This window comes from Balaenoptera ricei, chromosome 10, assembly GCF_028023285.1.
Source record: "Balaenoptera ricei isolate mBalRic1 chromosome 10, mBalRic1.hap2, whole genome shotgun sequence".
Classification (NCBI taxonomy): domain Eukaryota; kingdom Metazoa; phylum Chordata; class Mammalia; order Artiodactyla; family Balaenopteridae; genus Balaenoptera; species Balaenoptera ricei.
This window is the reverse complement of record NC_082648.1, coordinates 13,429,964-13,442,000: the sequence shown is the minus strand read 5'-3', so window position 1 is coordinate 13,442,000 and position 12,037 is coordinate 13,429,964. Positions and strand designations below refer to the sequence as shown.

The 12,037-nt window shown below is 37.9% G+C and overlaps 1 protein-coding gene across 7 annotated transcripts in view; it reads right to left on the bottom strand.

Annotated features, from left to right (window-relative positions):
* MGST1 (microsomal glutathione S-transferase 1) overlaps positions 1-12,037 on the bottom strand; it is a 413,587-nt gene that overhangs the window by 167,550 nt on the left and 234,000 nt on the right. For 2 of the 7 annotated variants that reach the window (XM_059935378.1, XM_059935381.1), the window contains exon 4: positions 5,978-6,033. The exons of the other annotated variants lie outside the window; for them this stretch is intronic. The gene's annotated coding sequence lies outside the window, so the exon portion shown is untranslated. The remainder of the gene's footprint in view (positions 1-5,977; positions 6,034-12,037) is intronic. 7 annotated transcript variants of the gene reach the window in all.

Sequence of the window (12,037 nt, the reverse complement as noted above, 5' to 3'; positions counted from 1 at the left end):
GCTTTGGGACCTCAAAAGTTAGCCTGGAAAATGATGGAAGCTTGGGAGACTGGATCCATTCAAATGGCATAAAGCTTCTTTCACTTTTTGCTCAATACTTCTGCCCACACGTAACACACACACACACACACATCACACTTTGCTTGCTCTAAGAACTTCATTAATATTATTGACCAATTGATTGTAAACAAGAGGAAGAAAAAAGGCTTCCAGAATATATGAAATAACTTTTTAGTATGATACATTTGTATACTATTGACACAAACAGGCAAGATTGAGGTGCCCCGAATAATATTTGAGGATATAGAAAGACACTTTGGAAAAAAAGTTTAAAGCATTTTATAGGTCAAAGGAGAGCTGTTAAGGGATGTGACCAATCACCAAGTGGATAAAAATATTAGTGGCAGTAGTATCTTGAACTTATATAGAACTTTTTATTTAATGTCATTTATGGTATTTTATTAATAATTAAGCATACAGTATATCTTGATTTCCTATCTCCATAAAATGCATGTTAAATTCATACCAGATGTTCACCTACATTTTCCAACACACCCTCATTGATTTGTGTAGTAGAATAGTCTTCTTCACAAAAGAGAAGGGGAGACATAAACCAAAATTTTATTGCATGTCTACCATATGCCAACACATACTACATACATTATTTCATTTAATCCCCACAGCAATCATATGAGTATTGTATTATTATTCCCAATTTATAAATGAGAAATCAGGGATTTAGAAAGGCAAATAACTTTTTAAATGTTTCACAGCTAGAAGGTAGAAGAATCAGTATTTGAATGGAAGTCCATCTGGCTTCAAATCCCAGCAAGCTTTCTTTCCCCTGTGTTAAATCCTCCCTAATCAATGTAGTATGTAACTGTGAAGAGGTAGAATAGGAAAATTTTCCCCTTTCCCCACTGTAGGGGAGGAAATTTTGGCACCCCAAATTGTGTTTCTTTGGCATGAGGATTAATATAGGCCGATTATTTTTAAGGCCCAGAAGACTCAGGAAGAAATGCTGACCTTCCCTCTAACTGCCTGAAAGAATGCAAACAGAGGACCTGTTCCAGGAAGGGAGATGTCACCGTGGATAACTATAGTATGAACTAAGTGCATAGACAGGGAGGAACCTAACAAAGTCTGTTTGTTAAAATTCCTCTCTGTGTCCCATGATCTCTGCGTGGCCCATGGAACACTTGAAAACACTTGCTTTTCCATCTCCATGTAAATTGTCTTCCTCCCCTTTGAGGTCCCAAACCACTGCCCCCAACATCCTCTTCTGTCTTTAGCTGAAGATGGTATTCAAGGTGAAGTCTTCTGCCACTTTGGTGAGTTAGTCAGTTTTCTTGGGTCTCTCTCAGGTATACATGTTATTAAACTTTTGATTTTCTCTTGTTAATCTGTCTCATATCAATTTAATCCTTAGACCAATCAGAAGAACCTAGAGAGGTAGAGGAAAATTTCTTCCTCCCTGACACCATAATCTAATATCAAGGTTGATCTTAATGGAGAAACTGACATCCAGCCTCAGTAAAGCCTGTCAGTAGTGAAAGCCTTTTGGAAAACCTCCTGGAGTACCAATCCCTAGGGGTAGTCAGGCAACATGGCTTTGCCTCCTCCTACTAAGTCATTCACAGCCTATGCCTTTCACTAAAATGCTGCTGATTGCAAGTGACTTCCAAATCCAAACAAGCATTTTAGGTCTGTTTAATAGATCAATACAGTAATTCGCTCCTGGGCCCCTGAAATCATTTGTTTGGACCTGATGTCTATGTCATCAGATTGAGGTGTATACATTAGCACGTGCAGGGAATTACACAAATAACTTGCATTGAAAGATGTTAAACCAATTTAGATTGTGTGAAGGAGGTAGCATTTAACTCATTTCCAAGTGACTGGGATTAAATGGGTCATTATAAAGGCAATGCCTTCAACGAGCATCACAGAGGAAAATAAACCTTTTGGCCAAAGAATACACTCCATCATGTATAGATGCTTCAGAATTCCACTGAGCAGAGGCTAGAAAGAAAACAGTCAAGAAAACCTAATATAGGTTGAAGAGGTTTTCTTCTTCTCTTTTTTTCTTCTTTTTTTTAATCACTTCTATTTGACAGTGAAAGAATCTCCCAAGGGAAATAGTAGACGACCTGTTGCTTGATTCACTTAAACTCAGTGGACAAAACACCAGAGGGGAGCAATTTTGCCTCAACTCCCCAGAGGAACAGGGTCTATGTGGAGCTAATAATAATTTTCCATCTCTAATTTTGATGACACGAAAACCACAGTTATGTGCTTATTTGATCCAGTGTTGGGTTGGATTCTAGCAGCAACATTTCATATCAACTGAAGTCTGTTAATTACGTGCGCCGGGACACCAGCCAAAAGACCATTACAATAGTCCAAAGGGAATAAAATAAAAAGTTTTAACATGGATCCTTCCATCAGCAACAGAGGATTGACAGTGGGAGGAAAATTTCATTACAGCTGAGGTGTGACTCGTTTGTCAGGTGTTGAAGTAAAAGAGGATTCTCCATGAGAGAAACAAAAGAGATACCTTGAAAAGAGAGTTAAAGGAAGTTGTCTGCTGATCAGTAAATGAGTGTGTCCACTGATGAAATGCTGGTAACGGTGAGGTCCTATAAGCATTCGTTCATTCATTTATTCAATCATTCAAAAAACAGTTTTATCACCAAGTACTTTGCCAGATGCTGTCAAATTGAAAAAGAATAATACTCCATCCGTGTCTGCAAAATAGAAGGACAAAGTGGGGAAAAGAGATATGAATAGATAATGATAAGTGATATCTTGAAGCACAGTGTTATAGAAGCACAGAGAAAGAACATGTCCCTTTCCATAGAATGAAGTGTAGGGACATCTTCCTAGAGGTCAGGAAACCTGACATAATCTTGAAATACGAATAAAACTTAGCCAACTGGAGAAGTTAGTATTCATGAAATAGGAGACAGCATGGGCCAGAGGAAAGAAACTAAGGCCAGAGTTGTGGTGGGAACTGTATGTAGTTTCGTGTCGATGAAGCAGAGAGAGTTGCTGAAGGATGAGAAACAGAGAGAGGCCAGATTACGGTGAGCACTGTGTCTTCTCAAGGAGCAAGGGCTTCATTCTGGGGAGTGACACAGTAAACAGAGGATTATGGCAGCTGAATAGAGAGGGGATTATAACGTCACCAAAGTGGAGACGGGATGATCAGTGGGAAGTCTCCTACGGTAATTACGGCAAGGCATCACGAGGGAACACTGAATAAGAACATTAAGGGTAGAAAAGAGGAGACGATCTGAAAAATATCTGAAAACAAAGTGGGTACAGCCATTGACTGGATGTGAAGGCTAGTGAAAGAAGCCTCAGAAGCTTCAATGAGAAAGGGGAAGGGAGGATAATGAAAGGTAACAAGAGACTTAGCCAGGACAGAAGCTGAAACAAACCATCATAAAGACCTGTAGGGAGTCATCCTGAGTTCCTAAGTAATCCTGGTAAACCACGCCACCTTCCTGGGCTAACATCCTTATTTCTACTTGTAGTACTTGGTTTGATGTCATTTAATAACACATCCAGATCTATTATATTTGGTTTTCGGTTTTTTGTTTTTTTTTTACTAGATAACATATATCTGTATGCTACACGTAGAAGTGCCTACACACATTTTGGTTGATTGAATTTGAATCTAAATGTTCTAGTACCCACTGTGCCTTGCCTTCTTTCAAATAAGATGCCAAGCTAGTTTTAGAATGCTCTGTTAGGCCCATCGTTTCTTCCTCTTTTCTTTACTTTTCTATTGTGTCTCTAACAGACTGAAGCATGACGGAAAGTTACTATCCAATCTGATCATCCTGCAGCACAATTCTGAAATGAATCAGCATTTTCATTATATAAATCTCAATTTTCCGTTCAAATGACCAGTGTATAAGGCATTACGTTTCCTGCCATTTGGAATCTCTGACTCATTCAGCGCTTACCTGTAAGTATGAGAGAGAAAAATGATAAAAATCAAAACATCATTTTGGTAGCTGTTCGGACAGATGAGACACTAACGTGGCCTTTCTATTCTAATTGTTACTAATCTGCTCTGACATATAAATTTTTTCATTCATTTAATGAGTATTTATTGAGCACTATTTTGAGGCCCTTGAATGTTTCTGTGGGGGGGAGGAGAAGAGCAAAAAATCCTGCTGTTATAAAATTTAATTCTACTATAGGGAAACGTTCAATTAAATATGTGTGTGTGTGTGTGTGTGTGGTGTATATGAAGAGGAGTGGATAGATGGATAGATAGATAGATAGATAGATAGATAGATAGATAGATAAATTAACAACTTGAGCAGAGTAAGGCATATTAGATGAGGGGGTTCCTGGGCTGTGGGACTTGCAATGTTAAAACCAGGAAGGTCCCAGGCAAACCAGGACAAGTTGGTCCCCAGAGTGTAGAGCGGGGACCAGTAAGCAATTTTAAAGAGGAAGCTTAGCGTAGGCCTAACTGAGAAGATGGTATCAGAGCAAAGCCTTGATGGAGGTGAGGGAGGTGGATCCGTGGTTATCTGGGGGAAAAGCATTCTAGACAGAGGAAAGGGCTGAGGAAAAGGTCCTACGATGAGGACGTGTTTGGTGTGTATGGACATAGTGAAAATATGGACCCCAGACAGCAAAATTAAAAGAGTGAAGTTTTAATCCAAAGAGCAGTCCTCAAATGCAGTATCTTCTACTTCTTAACTCTGATATTGACCTCTCCAAACTCTGAAGGGGAATACTTTCACATTATTGGAAATATAAAAACAATAAGTTTAAATAGCTAGAGAATGGATAACATTATATTTGTGCTGAATCAACAAACCAGAAGAACTTGAACCCCCAATTCATTGTGGCCGTTCTTTAATATCCTTTGAGTCATTTAGACTTTGTCAATATAAATAAGCCCAACATGAAACCAATCAATGTAATTTTTCTTCTGCATATTTCTGCCTTTCCCTTAATAATCAAATATGAGTGTGGGAATCCTAAAACATTCAATAAGTATTTGGTACAACCGTAATAACCCCAGCCTTTCTCTGTACCAAGACTAAGTCAGTATTTCACAAGAAAAACAGGAACTTGCACGTTCACATTATTTTAGTTCTTGTTGACAGCGTATCTGGATAATTCACACTGAAGAACATCTTTAGCTGAGAAGGACTTTATATGGATTCATTAAAGCTCTTGTTTCAGCAAACCATGCAATTGCATTAAATTTCATATTCATTTTGCATGTCGTGGGCAGAGTTTACCTGTTCAGCCAGAGTGAACCCTTCAAATAAAACCGGATTTACAGACCCCAAGTCTTTCCCCCCTGGTCATTTTCTACTCAAGGATACATTTTGGCCTAACATGTACCACATCACAACAGAAGTCCTTTTCTTTTCATTTTTTACTACATCCTAAGCAATTTCTCCAAGGACTTCCTCAGAGTTATCTGCAGATGGGAAAGGCAATTCACAATGCAATAAAATTTATAGCTCATAAAATTATGAATAAGCCAAACGTTAAAAAAGAAAAGTTAAACTAGGTTTAAAATGATTTTTATAATATCCACCACATGAATTGACACAGAGAATGAATTGCAAATGTAAGGGAAGGCAACAACTAAATGTTCTGTGCTATCTGGGTGTTAAATGAGGACTGTCGGCACAGCACAGAGAGATTCAGGAAATATTCACTGATTTCTCTCAGTAGAGGTGACCAAAGTAAGGTACAAAGTAGGATTTTTTTAAAGCAGATTAACTGGGTTAGACTATAAGCAAAACCCCCAAAAGGAGGAATTTGGAAATTAGATGATGAAATGAAGTGAGTCAACCCATATCATCAGTGTGGTTTTTGTTGTTGTTAAAAAGAATAAAAATGCAAAAGGAAACAAAGAATTAAACCATCCAAACTCTTTTTTTTCTCAGTAGTAGAAGTTCTTTTTAAAAAGAAATATTAGAATACTTACCAATATTCAGAATAAGCTCAGTTTTCCACTTCACTTGCCTCCTTAACATAGATACCCTTGGAGAAATTGACATTAGAATTTAGATTGAGGAAAACAGATATTATCAATATCTAATCCAGAATTGTCAAGTCCCCACAGGGTTGAGTCTTTGGTGGTCTTCTCTTCCTATTCGTTTATCTCTTCCTATCTATTTCCAGTATTACTTTTTCTCAGGTTCATTCGGGCCTTTTGCCTACTTTGCTCTGTATCACTGGAGATTGACCTCTGAAAACTCTGTTTCTGAAGCTCCCTTACCAATTGGATTCTACCTCAGTTTGATCAGTTGGGGGACGGGGGTTGTGCACATGTGGAAAATTGGAGGCCTGAGAAAGGTGACAGTCCAGGAATACCCAACCACACAGGGACCCAAATACTCCATGTTTACCAGGCTGCAGGGTTTTGCTCACACTGTTTCTCTACATAGAGTTCACTTTTTCACCTTTTCCACAAGACAAATTCCCACTTTCTTCACAGCCAACTCAAATATCATCTGATTGTCCCCTCACCTCAGGGGAATAACTCCCTCCTCTTATGCAGGTGTCTTATATGGGCATTAAGGAACATGCTCTGAGCCCTTTGAAAACACGTTCAGTACAGCACTTAATGTGCCAATGAAACTGGTCCCTCATCAAAGATACCAATACCTTGTTTATTATTAAATTACACAGGTACAGTTTATCTCTTATCTAACTTGACATTTGACTCTTCAGTTCTGCCAAAATCTCCTGGACAATCCCACCCCGGCCATCACTCCCATTTCCTTCCTACATTCCCACATAAGCAACTCTTTTTCTGACTTAAATATTGAAATCCTTCTACCTGCCTTGTTCTGCCTTTGTTTTACTCTCCCCACCCTCCTTGAATGGCTTCAACCACTCTTATGGTTCCTTTTAGCCTCGGTAAATACCTGACTCTTAATCTGTATCTCTGGTCCAGGTTTGTCTCCTCAGCTTCAGATATGAATATTCTGGATGTCTATTTCAGTATGTCCCTCAGGGTTCTCAAAAGCAATATATCAAAACTTAGTCCATTATCTTCTTCATCCCCCCCATACTCTCCCGCTACAAAACCCTTCCACTCATCTGTGTCTCAGCAAATAGCACTGTGAAATTTCTCCATCCAGAAACCTGGGAGTCGAGATTGATTTTCCTTACCCTAGCACAGATGTTTAAATCAGTCAGAAATTTTTGTAATGTTTTCCTCCTTCATGACTCACTAATCTGTACCCTGCCTTCTACCCTCATTAAAACACCCATAAATAGGCTGTCATCATTTATCACCCTGTTTACGCCTTTACTAGCCGGTTTCTATGGCTTCCTATCCATTCTTCCCATTGCTGCTGGAAAGATGCCCCTTGTGGCTCTTTAGAATATAGTTCTGACTCCATCAACCCACAGTTGGAAATTCCGATGGCTTTCTCCTGAGTTCAGCATAAAATCTAAGCTCTGTATCATGACACAAGACCCTCCACAAATTTGCCCCATCTCACTCATCTCTCACCCCTCCTTCTCTTCACACTGTGCCCTCGTACTATCAAAATATCTGCAGTTCTCAGACTCTCAATTTGGTTTCACACTGGACTGCTGTGGCCCACTCCACCCTCTTCCCAGAATGTACTTCCCTTCCTTCTTGACCTGGATCACCCTTTGCACCTCGAGATTTCACTGAGGCATTACCTCTTCCAGAAAGTCTCTTCTGTACAGTCTCCTTCAGGTGCACTTCACCTGTTATCCCATGATGCCCTGTGCATATTTCTACGAAAATAACTGTCACTGTTTCCTAATTGTATTTTTATTTGGTCTCTACCATCAGACTATGAATTCTTTGAAGGCCAAATCTCTGCCTTTTTCTCTGGCCACCCCCTACTTATTACAGCTTTCTAGCACACAACAGATATAAAATAAATATTTTTTGAATGAAGGAAGTAATCTTATCATAGCTATATGTATATGTATAAAGCATATCTAAAATATATAATATACTTACTGGAGGAAATTGAAAATTAAAGATGACTTTATTCACCTTTGACTCCCTAACATCCTAGCAGAGTGCCTGACACACAACATGTGCCTAATAAGTGTTGAATTTTTATTGGTCCTAAATGGCCTAGATGGATTGATTTTGGTGCCTCAGTTCATTGGAAAATCATGCCAACTCTCTGCTCTCTTTTCCTATGCACACTACTGAGTAGGTTAGCTGTCAGTCTGTCATTTGAGGACGTATATTGGACAAAGCACTGTGAAAAGCTTAAAAGGTTTGGTCTTTGTTCTCTTGAGATTTTTACAATCTAAACACATACATAGATGCATATATAAGCTTAATATCCGAGTCCATCACATGGACAAGATAGACAGGATCTTACTAGCCCCATAAAATATTTCACCACAGCCCCTGTGCTCCATGGATTCAGAGATAACATCGTTCCCATTTGTATATGCTGCTTTGCAATTCAAAAACTTTCTAAAATCCAATATCAAGAGCTAGGAAAAGAGTCAGAAAAAGACATCTCACTCTATGAGATAACTCGCTCTAATTTCCTCATTAGTGAAAACGACATCATCATAAAGAATATCTGCCAACAATCTGATATAAAAATGTACATGCATCATGAAAAATAATTGCTGTTCAATTACTACTGAATTATAAAGCCGTCATACAGGTGCAATAATGCAAGAGCTTTGAAAGTATGAAAAACTGCTTAGCTTAGGTAATTACATGTGTTTGAATAAAGTCCCCAGAATAAAATGTGCAGAGTTTGAAGAAACAATGAAATCAGAATCAAAGTGCCATTTATAATTATATATTTTTAAATTTTCTGTTTTTTCTCCTGCATAAATTTTGAAAGGACAGGGATAATTTTTTAATTCTTGGGTCCAGGGAGTGAGAGAGAGATAAGTAGCTCTTCCTTTGCTTTTTACCTTCCCACCTCTCAAATTGGATCCACAGGGACAGTACTACCAAGATGGAAATCTAGCCATAACCATGGTAATTGCATCTTTTATAATAGTTAAATCTTACTTATGCCCTGTGCAGAGTTTACATATATGAAAAGTAAAATTTATAGAAAGGCAATTCTATTACTACTGTGAAAAAGATATATTTCTTTTAAATTTCCAGGGTCTTTAGCAAGGGAAATTAGAATCAGAAAACTAGAAAGCGCCTTAAATATCATATAATCCAAAGCCATTGGTCACCATATAAGGAAACTGAGGTCCTGAGAAGTTAAGTTTATTGTACAAATGTGTGTAGTTAGTAGGAGAACTGGGTCTAAAAGCATTTCTACAACATTATGGACTTGATTAAGCATAAACTTTACAGGTCCAGGTCAATTTCTAATTTTCAAGCTACTCAACCTTCAGAGCTCTACGACAGATCTTTTACCCAACTACAATGCTATAGAAATAAAATTGGACAGGCAACAAAGGGGCATGAATTTTAGTGCAGGACAGGCTGTTAATTAGTTAAGTTAGCTTAGACAAATCACTTCACCTCTCAGACCTTCAGTTGTAAAACACTGTAAAACAAGGAGCTTGGCCAAAATGCCCTCTTCCAGATTTAAAATTGTATAATTTTGACATTAGGTGCTAGTTGATCTAAAATGATGAATTTTAAAAATTAGAGGCCACCAATCCTACCCCTGTACCCACATCTCCAATCCTCCTTCACCCTATGGTAAGATGCCTTCCTTAAGCAAGCCATCATTCTTTCAAAACACATCTGTAAGTTTATGACCAAGCTCATATTCTAAGGGAATGATTGGTTTAAAAGTGGGTGCTTTAACATTCATCAACATTTTAAGTTTTCAAGGCCAGTACTATAGAGGTTAATGATTTCCTTCTACATATCTTCCCTAAAATTGGTGCAGGCAAAACCCAAAACTGAGGTGAATGACAAGAAATTAGTTTTACCTTCACACTGATTAACATAGTATGTGATTCATCTGCTTACTTTTTTCTTTTAGTGAAGATATCATCTAGTGTTAAAAATCACAGCCAAATTGTTTAGTTTACTCCACGAAATAAAAAAAGAAGTGATTCAAAACATTAAAATTAAAATCAAAATACATGGATGGACCTAGAGACTGTCATACAGAGTGAAGTAAGTCAGAAAGAGAAAAACAAATATCGTATGTTAACGCATATATGTAGAATCTTAAAAAATGGTATAGATGATCTTATTTGCAAAGCAGGAATAGAGACACAGATGTAGAGAACAAATGTATGGATACCAAGGAGGAAAGCAGGGGGGTGGGATAAATTGGGAGATGGGGACTGACATATATACACTATTGATACTATGTATAAAATAGATAACTAATGAGAACTTACTGTAAAGCACAAGGAACTCTATTTAATGCTCTGTGTTGACCTAAATGGGAAGGAAATCCAAAAAAGAGGAGATATATGTATATGTATAGTTGATTCACATATCTGTACAGTAGAAACTAACACAGCATTGTAAAACAACTATACTCCAATAAAATTTTTTAAAAATAAAATAAAAGGATATGGAGCGAGTGGAACAAATACAAAAATAAAATAACATAAAGGCCATTCAGCTATTTAAAAAAATCAAAATAGATTACTGTTTTGTGATTAATTTCAAAACAACTAAAACAAATCCATTTTGCTACCTTAATAAAAACTTTAAGCTTTTCTGAAGGTTATTGTTCTGGGGTATGTTTAGCAGAGACTATGGTCTTCTATAGTCTTCTCTAGGTGCTTTTCAAAGGTATTACATAGCGCCCCATAATTCTCATGAAATCCACATGGTATTCAGTGGAGGCGATTAAATAGTAACGTTCTAAGATGCTTTTGCCTTGGAATGTTTAATATCGTTACAGAAAGTGTCATTGGGGTTATGTTTCACTTCCACTCAAAGCAGGAAGTAACTCTTCCCACGTACACTCAAACGGTATTTGATTCACCTCTTTCATCACCGAATGGATATTCCACAGGTGCCTCAAATTCAATATGTCAAATGGTAAAGATGACCTGACCCCAGCTCTGCTCCTTAGTGTTGAATAGCACCTCTATCCACTGCAATGTCTATTCTAGGTCCTACTCATCATCCTTGATACTCTTACTTCCTCGTACTACACATCCAATTAGTCCTAAAGACTCTGCCTCCAATTTTCTAGCAAATCCTAGCATTTATTTTTTCCATTCATTCTTGCCTACATTACTACACTAGTACTTTGGGTAGTGGTGGTAGTAAAAGAAGTAGCTAGGAATTACTGAGTCTTGTCAATACCTCTTAACTTGTGCCCAAACTTCTGATCATGAGTGGGAAAAAATGATTTGGTATGAAAGACTTTAGTCCTTTATACCCTGCTTTATTGTAGAAATTTGTTCTATTTGACAGGTCCAACATATAAAAGAGGAATGACTTCAGGACTCAGTTAAATTTCCATCTTATAAAGCCATTTATGATCTAGGTTTTTTCTTACCTCTTTAGCTTCCTCACTCTTTTCTCCCACACCCCTGGAGCTCCCCAACCCAGGCCTTTTGAATCTGCTTCTGCCTTGAACCATTAAAAACAACTTCTTTTGGTCCTTAAAGGGTAAAGTGCTCTATATTATGGAGAGCATGTCCTCTGTTAGGAAGAAGCCTCACCTTATACATTTTCCCAAGGCTGAATTCTGTCCCTCTAAGGGATCCAAGCATGTGTATTGCTTCCATGGAAATCTTTCTGTAGACTTTCTGAGGTTGGGAAACAGGCACTGCTATAAGTTCTGCTGCACTTTCTTCTTCCTCCACCATAGCATGTAACTCACTGTACTGTAGTTCTTGCTTAATTGTTGCTTAATTGTTGCTATTTCTCATTATGTGGTAAGCCCCATCCAGCCAAGGTTGCTATTTTGTCATCATGGGCTCCCCAGGGCCTGGCTGCTACTAGGTGCTCAATAAATACTGTTAGTAGCCAGATAGGGTCCACTTGGTGCATAACAATGCTGTTGTTTCCTTCACAATATTCCTGAGAACATCTAATCCTAAACTAATCTTTCATTTATTCACTCAA